Genomic DNA, 20,897 nt, shown 5'->3' on the forward strand with positions numbered 1-20,897 from the left:
CACCTCCGCTTGGGGGTTAATTCCTTCGGGACCACCCCTGGACAATTGTCCGCGACTGCCTATTTATTTTTGTAACCATATTCAGCAGAAAGCCTTGGTACAAATAAAATAATTAAAATGTAGTAAATGAGCGAGGTGACGAGATAGCAGAAGTGTTTGTCTCCTAGTGGAAAAAGGGTGTGTGGAAACGGATGACAGCGCCAAGTTACAGAAGCTTAGTGGCCAGTTTCTAGAAACTGCGTCCGTAACGGGGAAATCGTTGAAAAATCAGAGTAACAGCTGAGATAACTATTGGAGACTAATTAAAATATTTATGTTGATAAATTGTTCACAGTTGTTAAATTCAAATAGTAAAGTTGCATATGGTATTTTAAAATTGAACCAGATAAATTCATTACGAAGATGTTGCCCCGCTGGTTTGAAATGTAACAAGTGTTATAAATAAATTTTAAAACGCAATGTCAGGCATTACAAAACTTGGTGGGATTTAAGGTAAGAATCAATATGATTTTAATAAAAAAACTTGCTTGGTGTGGCTATAATATAATCCCGTTAATTCGTAGGATGTCTGAAACTTTGATTTCTTAAATTAATGTACTTTTTGAGATTTTTGCTTGTATTTTAATTCATTTCTTAAGATATTTTCCTGTATTTTGAATCCTTCGATTCGAAATTTGAATTTTTTATTTTTTCACTGTATTTCTTGCAAAGTTAACCTAAATTATCAAGTCTTATAAAAAATGGTTTAAATACAATCTTTTAGGACTTTTCAAAAGTTATCATTCCTTTTTGTCATTTTTCCAATTATTATAAATCGTTTGGGTCGAAGTTTGAATTTTCTATTTTTCCAGGCTATTTTCGTAAAATTAAATTGAAATGACAAGCCCTACGACAAAATGGCAAAAATACATTTTTTTATGACTTTAAAAAAATTATAATTCCTTTTATGAGATTTTTCCAATTAGTTTGGTTCGCTTGAATCGAAATTGGAATTTTTTATTTTTCCAATGCATGTTCGTATAATTAAACTAAATTGTCAAGCCCTACAAAAAATGGATAAAATTAAACTTTGTAGGACTTTTCATAATTTATGAATTTTTCCTGTATGTTGAATCGTTCAGATTCAAATTTGAATTTTCTATTTTTCCACTGTATTTTCGTAAAATTTAACTAAATTGTGAAGCATAATCAAAAAGATTTTAAATAAAATTGTTTGATACTTTTAAAAGCTATAATTCCTTTTTGAGATTTGTACCTGTATTTTGAATCGTTTGGATTCAAATTTGAATTTTCTATTTTTCCACGCTATTTTCATAAAATTAAACTAAATTTTTAATCCAATCAAAAAAAATTTGAATAAAATTGTTGAGGACTGTTAAAAGTTATAATTCATTTTCGAGATTTTTCCTGCTTTTTAAATCGTTTGGATCAGAATTGAAAAATTTTAATTTTCCACGGTATTTTCGTGAAATTAAACTAAATTGTCAATTCCCTGAAAAAATGATTAAATTAAAATCATTATTTATGACTTTTCAAAAGTTATAATTCTTTTTCACATTTTTTCTCAAATTTTGAATTGTTTGGATTAAAATTTGAATATTCTATTTGCAACGGTATTTTCTTGAAATTAAACTAAATTGTCAAGTCACCAAAAAACCTATTAAAATAAAATTATTATTTAGGACTTTTCAAAAGTTATAATTTCTTTTTGAGATTTTTCCACGTAGTTGGAACGTTTGGTTTGAAATGTAAAATTTATATTTTTCCAGTGTGTTTTCGTAAAATTGAACTTAATTATCAAGTCCTCTTCAAATTGCTGAAAAAAAAATTATTTAGGACTTTTCTAAAACTACAATCCCTTTTTTGAGATTTTTTCCTGCATTTTGAATCTTTCCAATCAAAATTTAAATTTTCAAATTTTCCACTGTATTTATGTCAAATTAATCTAAAATTACAAGCCCCACAAAAAATGGATAAGATAATACGTTCTGGACTTTCCAAAAGTTATCATTCCTTTTTGAGATTTTTTCCTGCATTGAGTCAATTTTGCTCGAATTTGGACTTTCTATTTTTCCACAGCATTTTCGATGACTAAAACGATAATGACAAACCGTTCCAAAAAAATGGATAAAATTAAATCTTGTAGGACTTTTCATAAGTTATTATTTTTTCCTGTATTTTGAATCGTTTGGATCAAAATTTCAAATTTTAAAATTTCCACGGTATTTTCTTAAAATTAAACTAAATGTTCAAGTGCCCCAAAAATCGGTTAAACTAAAATTATTATTCGGGACTTCTCAAAAGTTATAATTCCTTTTTGAGATTTTTTCACTAATTTCAATTTGGTTAAAATAAAATTTGTTAGGACTTTTCAAAAGCCTGCCTCTAGGAAGCTTTCATCTTATTATATACATTTTTCAAATATAGGGTACAATATGGTTACAGGGACCGTTCTGTGATTTGTTTCTGAGGGGACCCAAAAATTTATTTTCAGCCCTGCGCCCCGGGGCTTCGAGTGTACTTTCCGACACTGCTAAGAAACGAAATAATAAAGCCAAATTAGTCTTTAACGGGGACATCAGTATTCAGTTCAGCGACGATTGATCTCTCTCTTTCTCTGATCACTTATCTCTTTTCAACTGGAAGAGGACTTTTCGGCAGCATTAATACACGGCGATTGGCGAAGGTGATTGAAGTGACACCAGTGAAACCGAACGCTGCCGGTTGCTGTCGATCGGTTGTAAACACGCGATTACAATGCGCTGTCGAAATTCGGAGGTGTGCAAAGGTGTGCAAATTCGGAAGTGTGCAAATATAATGTTCAGTGTTAAAGCTTGGAAATAAATACATGTTTTATTTAAGAAGTTTATATAAACCTCTACTTCTTTTCCAACGCCACGTGGGGGCGAGAAGGCACCGCTGTGATTAGTCATATGATTAATGTTAGCCCCTAACTCTTACAAACTTCTTGTGGCGAGGCTAGTAAGTTCTTTGTTGGAAACTATTTTTTAAATATAGACTTTTTTATAGGTTTTTTCATACCTATTTTTGAAGAGAGTGTACATTTGGTAACACCCACCCCCATTCAAAACCTCACACCTATCCAGCAACCCCATTCGTATTTCATATCACTCCTAGAATATGAACAGAACCCAAACTCATTTCGAGTATCGTGTATTTCGATTTTTCTTTCTACAAACACTATTTGTATCAATTTTGCCCTTGAAATTTCTATTTTCAGGTATTTGCATGACTGTATACGTAATTCACTTTTATTTTGTATTTTTCTCTTCGCTAAAACCAGCCGGCAACCAACAATCTTGTCGCCTCCGGCTACTCACAATATTGCTGGCGCCGGCCATGTGGACTTCATTTTTTCTTTGTGGTTGAAAATTTATATTTTTGATAATTTAATTTAATTTTTTGTTAAAAATTTATATTTTCAAACTAAAAACCCACAATTTGTTAAAAAATTGAATTTTTTTCTTGTAAAATATTTTTTTTGAAACTTGATTAAGAGTTAAACTCTTTGGTTAAAAAGTAATTTTTCATTTTTAATAAAAATTTATTTCTTCGGTTACACATTTATTTTTTATTTAAAATTAATTTATTTCAATTTTTTGTTTAAAAATGTTTTTTTAGTTAAAAATTAATTTTTTTATTATAGAAATGAATCTTTTCAGTTGGACATTCACATTTTTGGTAAAAAATTCCATCATTCTAGTTAAAAATTAATCAAGTTTTTTGGGGGGAGGGGGAGGGGATAAGTTAACTCATTTCAATTAATTATTTTATTGTTCTGATCGAAAATTGATTTGTTCGGTTGATCACTAATTGGTCTCACTTAAAATTTAATTACTTAAGTTTTGGTGAGCAATTTATCTTTTTTATTAATAATTAATTTATTGTGGTTCACTTAGGTTGAAAAGTTTACTCTTTTGTTAAAAATCCGCATGATTTGTAAAAAATTAATTTTTTCAACTAAAAGTTTAACTATTTAATTTTTCGTTATGACCTGATATTTTTTAGTGGGTAATTGAAGTTTTTGTTTGTCAAAATTCACTTATTTTTCAATTTTTTTCTCTGTTATGTTCAATGATGTTTATAAAGAACTTCATCAATTAAAATAAATATTATGCGTTTAGCGAACGGAAAATTTTTTAAAGAATTAAGACTGTGATTCACAAGACAGGAGTTTCAAAAATCTCTGTTCCAAGTCAAAATTCGTCACTATTTGAAATTTCCTTGTTCCAAATTTTCGAAAAAAAAAGTGCTTCAAGTAGTTTTTAGAGTAGAAGTAGGGTTTCGAAAAGGAAATATTTTTTTAATTTTAATGCACTTGTTTTGCATTTTTCGATATGAATTTACCTTTTTTCTTGAAAATTCATCTAGATGCAATTAAAACCTAAATATTTGTTAAAAATTTATTTTGTTGTATGATTCATGTTAATTGAATTCTTTATTTAAAAATGAAGTAGTTTTTTTTTTAAATTGTAATTTGTGGAAAAATCCCCTTTTTGCAGAGAATTAACATTATTTGTTAAACATTCATTTTTTTGAGAGATGCAAAATTCAACTATTCCAGTTTAGGATTCAGAATTTTAGTTGAAAATATTCATCAGTTTTCTTGAAAGTTATTTTTTTCTATTGTAAATTTTATCATCCCACTTTGGCTGGAAAATTGATCTTTTCTAATTTAAAATTTAACAATAAGGATGTAAGTTTGTCTTTTTTAATTGAAAACTCACGTATTAAAAAATAAAGATTTTTTGGCAGTCAAATCGAGGTGTTTTTGCAGAAAATAATTGTTTCTCAGTTATTCTCATTCTTGAAATTAAAATATAAAACATATAAAAATTTATTTTTGACATAGAAGATTTATTATCTTCATGAAAATTCAATAACTTAGTTGAAAAATGAGCTGTTCGATTGAAAACTTGTTTTTTCTTTGAAAGAAAAATAATTTTTTACTGAAAATTAAAATATTTTATGGAAAATTTGTTTCTTTTTTGGTTGAAAATTATTTTTTGTCGACAAAAAAAAAAAATTTCCAGCTAAAAAATAGGTGACGTCCCTATTCTGCAACTGGATATTTTTTATCCCGAAATTTAACTATTTGTTTAAAACTAGGAGTAATCTGTAAAAAATTCCTTTTTTTGTAGCAAATTGTTGTTTATAGTTGAAAATTCATATTTTTGGTATATACCTATGATTCAACTAGTCAATTCGAAGATTCATAATTTTATTTCAAAATTCATCTTTTTAGTTGAAAATCTAATTGTCTATTTTTGGCTGAAAATGTATATATTCTATTTCAAAATTTAACAGATTGGATGGTAATTTGTCTTTTTTAATTAAAAATTCAACTATATCGTTGAAAATCCCGATACTTTATTAAAAAATCGACCCTTTTTCTTGTAAAATTATCTTTTTGAAACTTGGCTGGAAGTTAAACTCTTTGATCAATAATTTTTTTTTTGTTAGAGATTCACCATTTGAAATGAAAATTAATTTCTTTGACTAAACATTTATTTTTGACTCAAAATTTAATTATTTAATTTTTTGTTAAAAAATGATCTTCTTTAGTTGAAAATCCATCTTTTTTGTTAAAAATTAATCTTCCGTGCTGGAAATTCATCTTTTTGGTCAAAAGTTTAATGATTCTAGTTAAAAATTAATCGTTTTAGTTGCAAATTCATCTTTCTGGTCTAAAATTCCTGTATTTCGAAGACAAAGATTAAAAATTTTAGTTAAAAATTGATCACTTTGTTTAAAAATGTACCTAACTCTTTTCTTGAAAATAATATTTTTGGAAAAGTTTTTTTTGTTGTGAAAAGTCAATTGACTTATTCCAATTGTTTATTCCATAGTTGTGATTGAAAATTTATTTGTTTGACTGAGCATCAATTTTTTATTTGAACATTTAATTATTTAAGTTTTGATGGACAATTTATCCTTTTTAGTAAAAATTAATTGTTTGTTGTTGAAAATGCAACCGTTTCAGTTGAAGATTCATTGTTTTAGTTCAAAACTAATCTTCTTTATGTAAAACTCAAATATTCCAGTTAAAGATTCGTCATTTTAGTTGAAAATTCATTAATTAGGTTAAAAATTTAAATAATTTGTTGAAAATCCGTTTTATTTGTTAAAAGTTAATTTTTAAAAATGAAAGTTTAACTATTCCACTCTTTATTATAAGCTGATATTTTGTAGTCGGAAATTCAAGTACTTGTTTGAAAATTTATCTATTTTTCAATTTTTTGCTCTGTTGTGTTGAAAGATGTTTAGAATAAACGCCATGAATTAAAATCAATGTTTTTCGTTTAGCCGCACATATGAAAAATTTCGTTTTACTTAACCGGGAAAATTAAAGAACTTGACCGGAAAAAACGGAATAACTGAAAAAACTGGATGCATTTTATTTAAGCATTTTTCTCTAAAGTCTAGAATGCAAAATTTTAATTTTTAAGTTCAGAATTTGTATATTCTATGCGTATTTAAAATTAGGAAATGATGAATTTAAGTACATTGAAAATTCTTATTTTTATCGGATTGTTTAAGTTTCTTTTTTCAGGTAGATAGTAAAAGTATATGAGTGAAAATAATTATCATTTTTGTTTTAGGAGGGTATTTCGCCAAAGAAATATAATTTCACTTGGAACAGGATTTTTTTTGAAGAATTAAAACTTTGATTTAGAAGAAAGGAGTTTGAAAAATCTCTGTTCCAAGTCAACATTCATCATAATTTAAAATTTCCGTCTTCCGAATTTAGAAAAAAGTGCTTCACGTAGATTTGTAGTAGAGGTAGTATTTCGAAGAGGAAATATTTCTCAATTTTAATGTATATTTTTTTTCAAATTTTTTGTTTACCTTTTATCCTTGAAACTTCATCTACTTGCAGTTGATAGCTAAAAAATGTTGTTAAAAACTAATTTTTTTGTTCGAATATTCACGATTTTAATCAAAAATTCATCTATTTTTAAAACTATAACTACTTTGTTGAAAATCAATTGTTCAACTAAAAATGTAACTATTCCATTAGAAAATTTAACTATTTTTCTGAAAATCAGATTTATTTGGATAAGAATTAGATTTTTAACGGAAAATTAAACTATTCTATTGTTGGTTACAATTTTATTTATATTTACTTTATTTACGGAAAGTTTAGAAATTGAAAGCATTTTATATGAACTTCAGTAGGATGCATGTCTCTTTCTACGTGAACAGTAGTCAGTTTTAGTAACTTCTTAGCTTAATTAGTCACTGATTGAACTTTCTTCAAGCAGCCATGCTAACATTAGAAATAGTAATTATAAATGATTTTTTTCACTGGCAGAGGGATAGTGAATTTCAGTAAAGATATATACGTGCCGCAATTGAGAAAATAAATTTCCAACAAGGAATTCTGATGTTCCAACACAGAATTATAATTCTTATCCAAAATTCACTATTATTGAAAGCTCAACTTTTTTATTGAAATGTCTTATATTTTGGTCGAAAACTTAATTGTTTGTTGAACTTTTTTTTTGTCCATAGATAATGAATATTTTTTCGTAAGAATTCATCTCTTATGTCTAAAAATTAACTTATTTGTTGAAAATTGAATTATCTGCTAAAAACTTCCTCTGTCTTTGGTGAACTTTTTCAGTGTGCTCAACTGAAGGTCAAGTTTGCTAGCCAACTATTTTGGATAAAAATTAAAAAATTTAGAGCTTTTTCTATATTTTTTTAACAATTTTTTTTATAAATTCTGTGTACATCTTTTCGTGGGGCTCAAAAAAATTGTAACCTAAATAACGTTCCACATGAAAAAAGTCTAGGAAATAAAAATGTTGCTTTTTGATAGCCCTACAAGATTATCACCGAGGGAGTCATCGTGGCTCAGACGGTGCAGAAATCGGAAATTTACTGTTCATGATCTACTACAGACTACAATTTTTTACCTAAATATCCCGTAGACATAGTATTAGGAATGCAAAATAAATATTAGTTAACAATTACCATTATTATAAATATTCTAATAAACAAATTGGTTTATTTTATTTTTTTCGAAGATGTTTTTCTCATCAATCAACTTTCAAATGAATTCTCAATTATAATAAATCGCTGCAAAAAATTTGAATGAAATATATTTTTATTGCTAATAACAGTATTGTAAACAAATTCCAAAATTTTGCGTTTTCCATAAGAAAAAATAATTTATTCTGCTAAATCAGTAATTCTGATTTAAAATTATTATCAAATAATAATGGAAAATTGTGACTCAAAAACAAAATATAAAAAAAAGTATTTCGCGATGTTATGTGGTAATACTATGCTATACTATTGCTATTGTTCATAACAATAACAATAGCGAGGTATTGCCACACTTTCTTGATGATTTATAACCACTTAGAAAACTGAAACATGATTTAGCAGAAAAACTAAGCTCTTCCGATGAAAAACGCTACAAAATTTTATTGGTTCATAATATTCTTATTAACAATAAAAAAATTGAAGATTTATATTTTTTTGCAGCTATTGATTATTATTTAGAATTAAATTAAAAGTTGGTTGGTGAGAAAAACATCTTCGAAAAAAATTAAATAAAACAATTTGTTTATTAGAATATTTATAATGGTGGTAATTTTTAACTAATGTTTAGATTCCATTCTCAATACTACTTTTACGAGATATTCAGGTATTTTTAATCAAGATAATGTTTTTGGTTGTGGTTGAGCACGTACGAAAGTAATTGTTTATATTGATTTCTTATAACAAGTAACGTAAAGCTTAAACCTAATATTTATGTTCCTGAAATATATCTGCAATAATTCTGATAGATAGAGATTTCTCTTAAGTCTTTTCTTTGGATAAAAATAATAATATTCATAAAATGTTCAATTTTGAAGTTCTATTTGTTAAAATAACAAATTTGACCGAATGAAATTAAAAGATTGGGCTTGATGAAGTTTTGAACGATGTCGTGATTATCTTATGTTAAATAGTGCAGTCGCTAATCACCCTGGCTACGAAAAAATGTGTCAAGGAAATTTATTCATCCAAAAAAGAATTTCAAATTTATTATCAATCATTTTTGGATAGGATGCGTAATTTTTGTTTTAATCGTGAAAAAATAAAATTAAAAAAAAGAATTAAATTTTTGGACAAACCAATGAAGCTATGAAAAAAATTAATAGACAAAAGTTTCGTCCCCAAAAAAGACCTACAAATTTGGTTAGAAATAATCTTTTTATAGGACGTGTAATTTTTCTTTTAGTCTTAAAAATAACATGAAAAATATAAAAAATCAAATTTTGTAAAAACCACACAAGAGACGAGAAAAAATTAAATGATAGAAATTATTCAACAAAAAATGATCTACAAATTTTGTATAAACTTTTGTTATAAACATCCATTTAAAATAATTTAAAAAATCTTTTTTTCTTTAAACGACGCAGGGTATGTTTGCGTATCAAATATGGTAATTTTTGGTTCTAATCGTTAAAAATAGCAGTAAAAATAAACAAATTTATGGAAAAACGTGACTATTTGCAATAAAATAAATAATAAATTTTTTTTATTCTTATGGAATGCGCACTTTTTTTTGATAAAAAAATACAATAAAAATACGTATTTTTCATAACAATGCACATTAAGAATGATCAAAATATAAATTTATTAAAGGGATGCATTTTTGTGGACAGTTGAGAATAAAAATCAATGCAAAATAAAGAACAAATATGAAAGTAATCACGAAAAATAAAATTTGTACTCTATTTTATAATATCTAAATAAGAAGTTACAGACCGAGCTGTAAAAAGAAATATAAAATACATTTATATCAAGAAAAGTTCGCATTTCGGATAAATTCGAGTGCGAAGCACGAGATACCAGATCAAAATGTGTTTGATAAAGCCGAAGGAGCTTTTAAAAAATATAATTTACACTCATCCAATTACAGTTGTCCATGTTTTGACCTTTAATTTTAAAAGGTCTGTGCAAAAATGTGGAAAAATTAAAAAGATCGAGCGTTCAGCGCGAAGCAAATACATGATCGAGTGCTCAGCGCGAAAGCCAAAAGTCGCACGCCCTAGACGCGCTCAAACTTGCGAGTCGCGGGTGCAGCGTGCGATGAGACTGCTTGAGTGGCGGGCGGATTTTTTAAAATTGATATGAGTTCTCCTGAATTTAACTAGAATTTTTTATAGGAGTTAGGGATTTTGTCTGGAGTTTCTTACCCTTTGAGCACGAAAAAAGTACACTGTGAGCGCGACAAAAGAGATGATAATATTTGAGGAGATATTGAAAGAAGTATGGCGTAGAGTGACGTTTTCCTCATAATTTTTCTATAAAAGTTCTAAAATAATTTAAAAAATGTAGTGATCCCATATAGCAAAGTTTCCCCTACTTGCATTATTATAATGTAAATTCTATTTCATTATTATTATTACTATTATTGAATATAATTATTTTTCTAAAAATGAAAAAAAATAAGACAGCTCATTTTTAACTTTAGCCCAATATGTCGAAGGCATATTGGACTAGAGCTGGATTTTTTAATAGTCTGCACGGGGCTGTTCCGGTATTTAGCATCATTCACGGACTGATTTTTGCAATGCCAACTGCATACTAAATACCCACAATTTAGAGTGGGGTCCGAACCATCCAAACCTCGGTAAAAGTAAAGACAAATTTCCAGAGTTACCGGGTCAGGAATCGTATACCGAAACTCTAACGTGAAATTCGAAAAACGCACAAACGATTTTTCAAACTGGAATATCTTGTGTTCAGGAAAGTATAGAAGTTCGTTTCCTCTCTCTTAAAAATCTTAGATAGTAATAGAGTCAATTCCTGTAAGTGGCGCTACAGTTCGCCAGTTAACTTTTGAGCTGTGTCGTCAGGTGAAAGTGCGTACGGTGACATAAAAGTCCTTGTGTGTAAACCGCGTGTGTCTTTTCACAAGTTAGTGAACATTAATTATTTTTCTTTATTTAATATTTTCAGGAATTTATATGAGCAACATAAAGTTTTTATGTAATTCTGGTCTATTTTTGTACAGTGAAAATGGATTCACATTCAATGACCTACTTTCTCTACGGATTTGAATGCATGAATCACTGTAAAATATTCTCATTGTTCAGGGCTTCAAATAATTCCACTTTTTGAAGCCGTGGCCGATTTGTCTATATTTTTCTTGAAGGTCATTGTCCAAGCTTTCAAACCCTGCAAAGATTTGTTTAAAATTCATTTGTTGCAAAATTATGCATTTTTAACAAGTTTCAATTTTTATATATTTTTACCAAATTTCAATTTTTATTTTAAAAAGTTTGTAAATGTTTGTAAATGCTTGTAACAATCAGATCGTGTAGTAGACACTGAAAAAAAGACCTTGGTTATTAATAAGACCGAGTGGAGAGCTTAATATATAATGATTTTGTCAAACTCTTCGTCTGGGGTAATCGCTAGATAGAATCAGCGATTAGAGTCGCCGCATTGTTTCAAACAAACATGCTTATTTAAATAAACAATACGGAGATTCTAGTTCGTTCTAAAAAATCTAGAACCCCCTTTGCATTAATCCGTTGTTCATAGATGAATTCTTGTCATAAATAGTAACTCATAGGTCTTTGGGGTTAGATGATTATGATTCTGATATAAAAATAGCGAAATTCAAAATGGCGAAAATTTTAGTTTAAGGTCGCAAACTTTTTTTATAATTAACATGAAAGACACTTTATGGGAGTTTTTGGGGTCTCTGATTACGATTCTCACGTCAGAATTTATTGGATGCGCCGTTTTCTATCATGAAATTTCAAGTTTGGAATCAGCGATAAAAAAAACTCGCAGTTGTAATGCACAAGTTTATAGAAATACACGTTTCAAACATTAAATCTAAGATCTAAGTGTCCGCGATAGTGAATAAACGAAATTTTTTTCCGTCAATACCAACTTCAACATACATTTACGAGGTAAGCCATTTTTCCCAATGTGCCGTATAACCCTATATGTCATATTTTGATGTTATTTTTAAATTATTGTTTATTGGATATAATATTTGAAAAAGTGAGGCATAAAAGTATCCTCGAGAAAAGGGTGTATTCAAAGTAATAAGCAATTGGTTAGAAAATAGATATAACTCTTGTGTTTTTCCTGTCTTTTGAAACTCTTATTGCTCGTCTAAAATTACGAAATTCCAATCTGAATAATCATATCCATTTTTTTGCTGTTTCAGAAATGTGTTATTGTTATATTATTACCGAATATTGTAAAAAATATACTACCCTTGCCAAAAGCTTCGAACCTCTGCTGTGTAACATTACTCCTTGTATCATATTACACAACGCTTCATATTGCACCAAAATATACAAATCCAAAAGTATTCAAAAAATTCCAATGAATTTTTAATTTCTGGTTAATTTTAATCGAAAGTAATACCTAATTTTTTAGTTTAAAAAATCAGAAGAATTCAAAAGGCTCGACATAATGTAAAACGTCTTCGGCCTTCCTAGAACTGCTGGCCACGCAGTTTCTCCGAGGAGCAGGGCGAGCACAGTTGCGACTGTAGAATCAGAAGGGCCACAGTGCGCGAGTATCCAGTCGAGTATATTGCGTAAAATTAGGTATATATTTCAATTGGCAACGGTTCAGGTGACCCCGATTTAGTTACAAGGTAAGTGCGAGGCAAAGAAACTACACATGGTAGCTGGAAACGTTTTTTGACATTTATTGATACATTGTGCGACTCCAAATAATGTAATTTAACAAAATCTGTTCTTGACCGCACAACTGCAAATATATATCTGTATACTTTGTGGTAAGGCTCTGGCTATTTAAATTGCATAAGAAATAAGTGAAATATGTCTTGCTTCCAATAGCGAGATATTGACTAAGTCCTACACATGTCTTGCTTTCGTTGGCCGGATATTGACTAAGTCCTACTCATGTCTTGCCTTAATTGGCCGGATATTTACTAAGTCCTGCTGATGTGTTGCCTTAATTGGCCGGATATTCAATAAGTCCTGCTAACGTCTTGCCTTAATGGGCCGGATATTCACTGAGTCCAGCTCATGTCTTGCCTTAAGTGGCCGGATATTCACTGAGTCCTGCTCATGTCTTGCCTTATTTGGGCGGATATTGACTAAGTCCTACTCATGTCTTACCTTAATTGGCCGGATATTTACTAAGTCCAGCTCACGTCTTGCCTTAATTGGCCGGATATTTACTAAGTCATGCGCATGTCTTGCCTTAATTGGCCGGATATTCAATAAGTCCTGCTAACGTCTTGTCTTAATGGGCCAGATATTTACTAAGTCCTGCGCAGTTATTGCCTTAATTGGTTGCATATTTACTAAGTCCTACTCATGTCTTACCTTAATTGACCGTATATTTACTAAGTCCGGCTCACGTCTTGCCTTAATGGGCCAGATATTTACTAAGTCCTGCGCAATTATTGCCTTAATTGGTTGCATATTTACTAAGTCCTGCTCATGTCTTACCTTAATTGACCGGATATTTACTAAGTCCGGCTCACGTCTTGCCTTAATTAGCCGGATATTTACTAAGTCCTGCTGATGTGTTGCCTTAATTGGCCGGATATTCAATAAGTCCTGCTAACGTCTTGCCTTAATGGGCCGGATATTCACTGAGTCCAGCTCATGTCTTGCCTTAAGTGGCCGGATATTCACTGAGTCCTGCTCATGTCTTGCCTTATTTGGGCGGATATTGACTAAGTTCTACTCATGTATTACCTTAATTGGCCGGATATTTACTAAGTCCAGCTCACGTCTTGCCTTAATTGGCCGGATATTTACTAAGTCATGCGCATGTCTTGCCTTAATTGGCCTGATATTTGCTAAGTCCTGTTGACGTCTTGCCTTAATTGGCCGGATATTTACTACGTACTGCGCATGCCTTGCCTTAATTGGTTGCATATTTACTAAGTCCTGCTCACGTCTTGCCTTAATTGGCCGGATATTTACTAAATTCTGCTTATGTCTTGCCTTAATTTTCTGGATATTTACTGAGTCTTTCTCATGTCTTGCCTTAATCGGTTGCATATTTATTAAGTCCTGCTCACGTCTTACCTTAATTGACCGGATATTGACTAAGTCCTACTCATGTCTTGCCTTAATTGACCAGATATTTACTAAGACCTGCTCATGTCTTGCCTTAATTGGCCGAATATTGACTAAGTATTACTAACGTCTTGACTTAATTGGCAGGATATTTACTAAGACCTGCGCATGTCTTGCCTTAATTGGTTGCATATTTACTAATTCCTGCTCACGTCTTACCTTAATTGGCCGGATTTTTACAAAATTCTGCTCATGTCTTGCCTTAATTTGCCGGATATTTACTAAGTCCGGCTCACGTCTTGCCTTAATTGGCCGGATATTTACTAAGTCCTGCGCATGTCTTGCCTTAATTGGTTGCATATTTACTAAGTCCTGCTCACGTCTTGCCTTAATTGCCTGGATTTTTACTAAATTCTGCTCATGTCTTGCCTTAATTTGCCGGATATTTACTGTGTCCTGCTCATTTCTTGCCTTAATTGGTTGCATAATTACTCAGTCCTGCTCACGTCTTGCCTTAATTGGCCGGATATTTACTAAATTCAGCTCATGTCTTGCCTTAATTTGCCGGATATTTACTAAGTCCTACTCATATCTTGCCTTAATTGGTTGCATATTTACTAAGTTCTGCTCACGTCTTGCCTTAATTGGCCGGATGCTTACCAAATTCTGCTCATGCCTTGCCTTAATTTGCCGGATATTTACTGAGTCCTGCTCATGTCTTGCCTTAATTGGTTGCATATTTATTAAGTCCTGCTCACGTCTTGCCTTAATTGACCGGACATTGACTAAGTCCTGCTCATGTCTTGCCTTAATTGACCTGATATTTACTAAGACCTGCTCATGTCTTGCCTTAATTGGCCGGATATTTACTAAGTCCTGCGCATGTCTTGCCTTAATTGGACGAATATTGACTAAGTCCTGCTCATGTCTTGCCATGATTGGTTGCATACTCAATGCATCATAAACAAACATACTCGACACTTTAACACATGGAAAGCTATAGGGTGGATGAGGGCGGTCCCCTTTCCTTTGTAAATAGGAATAATTATCATAGATTTTGTAAATAAATAAAATTAATTTGAAGCATCTGAATTATAAACTTACTCTTAAATACTGCATTTTCTGTCAAGCAATAAGTGATTCCTTATTTGCATGTTGATGCATTTTAAACGATTTTCAAATGAATTAAGAGAATTCAAATGTATTCAAAAGAATTCAAAGAATAATAAATATATTTACTAAATTCTGCTCATGTCTTGCCTTAATTTGCCGGATATTTACTAAGTCCTGCTCATATCTTGCCTTAATTGGTTGCATATTTACTAAGTCCTGCTCACGACTAGCCTTAATTGGCCGGATATTGACTAAATCCTACTCACCTCTTGCTTAATTGGCCGGATATTTACTAAGTCCTGCTCACGTCTTGCCTTTTTTGGCTGAATATTACCTAATTCCTGCTCACGTCTTGCCTTAATTAGCCTGATATTTGCTAAGTCCTGTTGACGTCTTGCCTTAATTGGCCGGATATTTACTACGTACTGCGCATGCCTTGCCTTAATTGGTTGCATATTTACTAAGTCCTGCTCACGTCTTGCCTTAATTGGCCAGATATTTACTAAATTCTGCTCATGTTTTGCCTGAATTTGCCGGATTACTGAGTCCTGCTCATGACTTGCCTTAATTGGTTGCATATTTACTCATTCCTGCTCACGTCTTGCCTTAATTGGTCGGATATTTACTAAATTCTGCTCATGTTTTGCCTGAATTTGCCGGATATTTACTGAGTCCTGCTCATGACTTGCCTTAATTGGTTGCATATTTACTCATTCCTGCTCACGTCTTGCCTTAATTGGTCGGATATTTACTAAATTCTGCTCATGTCTTGCCTTAATTTGCCGGATATTTACTAAGTGCTGCTCACGCCCTGCCTTAATTAAGCGGATGTTGGCTAAGTCCTACTCATGTCTTACCTTAATTGGCCGGATATTTACTAAGTCCGACTCACGTCTTGCCTTAATTGGCCGGATATTTACTAAGTCCTGCTCACGTCTTGCCTTTTTTGGCCGGATATTGCCTAATTCCTACTCACATCTTGCCTTAATTGGCCTGATATTTGCTAAGTCCTGTTGACGTCTTTCCTTAATTGGCCGGATATTTACTTAGTCCTGCGTATGTCTTGCCTTAATTGGTTGCATATTCACTAAGTCCTGCTCACTTCTTGCCTTAATTGTCCGGATATTTACTAAATTCTGCTCATGTCTTGCCTTAATTTGCCGGATATTAACTGAGTCCTGCTCATGTCTTGCCTTAATTGGTTGCATATTTACTAAGTCCTGCTCACGTCTTGCCTTATTGGCCGGATATTGACTAAATCCTACTCACGTCTTGCCTTAATTGGCCGAATATTTACTGAGTCCTGCTGATGTGTTGCCTTAATTGGCTGGATATTTACTAAGTCATTATATCGTCTTGCCTTAATGGCCGGATATTTACTAAGTCCTGTGCATGTCTTGCCTTAATTGGTTGGATATTTACTAAGTCATACTCACGTCTTGCCTTGATTGGCCGAATATTGACTAAGTCCTACTCATGTCTTGCCTTAATTGGCTGCATACTCAATGCATCATAAACAAATATATTCTACGCTTTAACACATGGAAAGCCATAGGGTGGATGAGGGCGGTCCCCTTTCGTTTGTAAATAGGAATAATTATCATAGTTTTGGTAAATAAATAAAATTGATTTGAAGCATCTGAATTGTAAATTTACTCTTAAATACTGCATTTTCTGTGAAGCAATAAGTGATTCCTTATTTGCATGTTGATGCATTTTAAACGTATTTGAATGAATTAAAAGAATTCAAATATATTCTAAAGAATTCAAAGAATACGAAAGGTTTTAATTAATATAAACTAACTTTTCGGAATTTTTAATAGTTAATATTAATGTTAAGCAATACTTGATTATTGAATTCAACGGTTTCAAAAAAGTCATAGCACTGAAACAGTGCTACAGGTTGCAAATCATTCTAAATAATACACAAAATTTAGACGAGTCAAATGATTTACAAGAATTTAAAGAATTCAAAGAATTAAAAAACGTTCAAATAATTTAAAAGTGTTCAAAAAATTTAAAATAATTTAAAGAATTCAAAAGAATTTGAAGAAATAAAAAGATTTCAAAGAATTTGAAAGAATTGAAAGAATCATAAAAAAAAAAGATATTCTACGCTTTACTCTACACTTTCATTTTTTGTTAAGTAAAAAGTGATCCTTTATTTGAAAATTAAAGACTTTTAAACGTATCCAAAAGAATTTAGAGAATTGAAAAGTATTTAAAATATTTCAAAAAATTCAAAAGCTTTTACAAAATCCGAATGCACTCAAAAATTTCAAACGATCTGTCCCTAATTTTAAGTTTTTAATGTTAATGATAAGCAATCCTTAATTTTTGAATTCGAAGAATTGAAAAAATGTACGCATGAAAACAGTGCAACAGATTGTAAATAATCCAATAGAATACAAATGGAAGACAAAAAAATGAAACGAAATCAAAGGATTTAAAAGAATCTAAAAGAATGTGAAAAATTCAAAAAATTAAAAAGTATTCAATGAATTGAAATGACTTCTTAGTATTAGGTCTTTTCTTTTAATTTGAAGTAATAATATTTGTATTTAAAGAACCAAAAAAATCAAAGGATTCAACAGAATGCAAACAATTTAAGAAAGTGTAAATATATAAAAGAATTCAAAGAACTAACCAAATTAGAAAGATTTCAAAAATGTTAAAGAATTCAAATTTATTAAAAGATATTAAACGAATTCAAAATAATTTTAAATAATTCAAAAAATTAAAATGAACTCATCTTAATTTTAATTTGTTATTATTAACGTTAAGTTAAACTCAATTTTCTAATTTAAACAAATCAAAAAGTTTAAAGCGTGAATACAAGTCAACAGATTGCAAAAAATTCAAAAGTATTCAGAGAATTGAAGAGATTCGAAAAGTATTCTAAAAATTTAATAGATTTTAAAGATTTATATCAATTCCAAAGATTAAACAGAATTAAAAAAATAAAAATAATTTAAATTTTTTCAAGAATTCAAAGACTCAAAATCTATTCTATTCATTGAATTCAAATACATTTTTAACTATAGTTAGTTGCTTTTAATTTTAAATTGTAATTTATATTTGAATTTAAAAAATTCAAAGAAATTGAAAGGATTCAACAGAATACAAAAAATATAAAAAATTCGAAACAATCTAAATTTACAAAATAATTCAAAGAATTTAAAAAGGCTTCAAGAATTCAAAAGATTTCAAAGAATTGAATAGCTCAAAGAATCTAAACACATTAAAAAGCATTCAAAATATTATAAAATAATTTTAATGAATGTTTAATTTATATCTTGGTTTTAATTTTAAGTAATACTTCTTTTTTGAATTAGATAAATAAAAATAAATTCAAAGAATACGAAGAATTCAACAGAATGCAAACAATTGAAAAGAATTCAAACCAATCAAACAATCTAAAAGTATTTTTTTTAAATAATATAAATATTCGCGTTCTCCTAAGTTGAGGTCAAAATTATTATTTTTGTTTTCGTGTTCCCACTTCAAAACATAAAGTTCAGTTTTTACAAAAAAAATCGAATCGTCAGCCAAATCACCGCTACTTTTTACTTTACTTGATTTTTAATATCATAAGTAACCATATTTTTTTAATAAAATATGAAATAAGTAGGAAGTGAAAAAATTAAGTAAAAAATGGTAAAAAAATGGTTGACGTGTGAGATATTGACGTTTCCTGAACAATTCTAAACAATGAAAAAAACTCAAACTAATTCTTCATATTGTTAATTTTAGTCATAAGTAATACCTTTTTTTTTGAAATATAATATCTAAAATAATTGAAGGTTATTTAAAGAATTAAAGAGTTCAAAAAATTTAAAGAGTTTGAATGAAGCCAAAGAATCCAAAGGTACTGAAAGAAATTAAATGAATTTTTAATTGTGGGTAGTTGCTTTTAATTTCAAGTAATACTTAATATTTCAATTCGAAAAATTCAAAGAATTTTTATAAAATTCAACGCAATGCAAAAAGTTAATAAGAACCAGAAAAAGTTTAGATATAAAAAAGAATTTTAAAAAGTTCGAAGAATTAAAAAAACTTCAAAGACTTTGAAAGAACTGAAAGAATTCAAAAGGATTTAAGCAATCCAAATGTATTCAAAAAATACTTGAAAAAAATTAAGAATTTCAAATAATCAAATAGAATTCAATGTATTCAAAATATTTTAAAGAATATATATGTACATAATAGATCCGAAAGAATTCAAAACAGCTAAAAGATTTTTAAAAATATTTAAATAATTCTATGAATGTAGAAGAATTCAAAGAATTAAAAAAAACAATATAATGGAAAGAATTCAAGATGATTCAGAGAATTCGAAATACTCAAAGAATACAATATAGTTTTTTTATGAATGTGGAGAATTGGGAAAATTAAAAAGTGTTTAAAGAATATTAAGTATAAAATTTTTTTCGAAGAATTCAAGTGATTTCAAATAATTCGGATAGTTACAAAGAATTTACAGAAAGGCTACCAATTCCGCTATCAGAGAAACCTGAGGTTTCATAAAGTAAAAGGTGGCAGCATATGTTTGCGAATACTTTTTATTTATACATGTAGTTACGTTACAAAATTTAAAATTCTATCATTGTTACCGACTCAGTCTGTATGAAACCGGAAGGTTGCTTTCTCAATATTCAAATAAATTGAAATACACGGCTCCGTGCTGAACATTGTAAATATTAAAAATTAATATTTATCAATAATATAGCAACTTTAAATGACCAGACAGACCTGTCTCATAATAATACATATCATTTTTAAAAAAATTAACTCGATATTTTAATTTCCCTATTTTTAAATTGGCGGAAAAAAATAACATGAGGCGGTCGGTAATACGTGACATCATAATGTATCACATGCCCTTAAGGGCATGTGATACTTTACCATGTGAGCATTCAGTTTCCTGCACTTTTTATCCACAATTTTCAATTTTTCCAAAAAATATGAGTGTGTCCAGACGTTCGCGTTTTTTACGTCTAGGTATCTTTTTGTTTAAAAACTTTAACATAAATCTGCATTTTTTCAATCTTGTACAGTTCAAAAATCTTCTTTATTCTCTTTAAGTCTTCGCAATATTATTGTAATTTGATAGTTGAATTTATTTTTAATTTTTTAATGTTACCAAATGAAAAGAGTTTGCTTTAAAATCTTCTACTCTTCTTCCACATTTAAGAAAATAATTGGAAATGTTTCAAAATCTTTTTCAATGTGCTCTTACAAATTATTCGTGAGAAATTGTTTGAAATTTCCCCATGAATCCAAAGTATATATTTTTCATTCTCTTGGCGCCCTGCAGAATTAAGTAAAGCTAAATTTTGTTTTTATCCAGAACAATTTAAATAATTGTCTGAAGGTCTTCCATATTTTTTTCTAAAAAAATCATCACATAATCATTCAAAATTATTAGGAAGCTTATAAATTTTTGTTCGAATTCTTCAAAATAAGTTTTTCCCATAATTTGATTTTACTAATTTCTTCAAAAATGTAAAAAAAATTTAAGCAATTATGGTATTGTAGCAAAATGTTAAGAAAAAAATTATTTCACACATTTTATATGAATATTTCGATGTACAAAATTAATGGTACAGAAAAATCACAAATTCTTATTCATATACAGTCTGTCAAGTTAAAGCGTGGGTGGCTTTACTCGCAGTCGGTAAGGTGTATCGACATGATTTTGGTGTCAAAATATTAAGAAGAGCTCCC

The 20,897-nt window shown here is 29.5% G+C and overlaps 1 protein-coding gene across 1 annotated transcript in view; it reads right to left on the bottom strand.

Annotated features, from left to right (window-relative positions):
* LOC117169763 overlaps nucleotides 1-20,897 on the bottom strand; it is a 160,334-nt gene that overhangs the window by 79,830 nt on the left and 59,607 nt on the right. The gene's annotated exons all lie outside the window — the stretch shown is intronic.

The sequence above is a fragment of the Belonocnema kinseyi genome, chromosome 3, assembly GCF_010883055.1.
Source record: "Belonocnema kinseyi isolate 2016_QV_RU_SX_M_011 chromosome 3, B_treatae_v1, whole genome shotgun sequence".
In the NCBI taxonomy this organism is placed as follows: Eukaryota; Metazoa; Arthropoda; class Insecta; order Hymenoptera; family Cynipidae; genus Belonocnema; species Belonocnema kinseyi.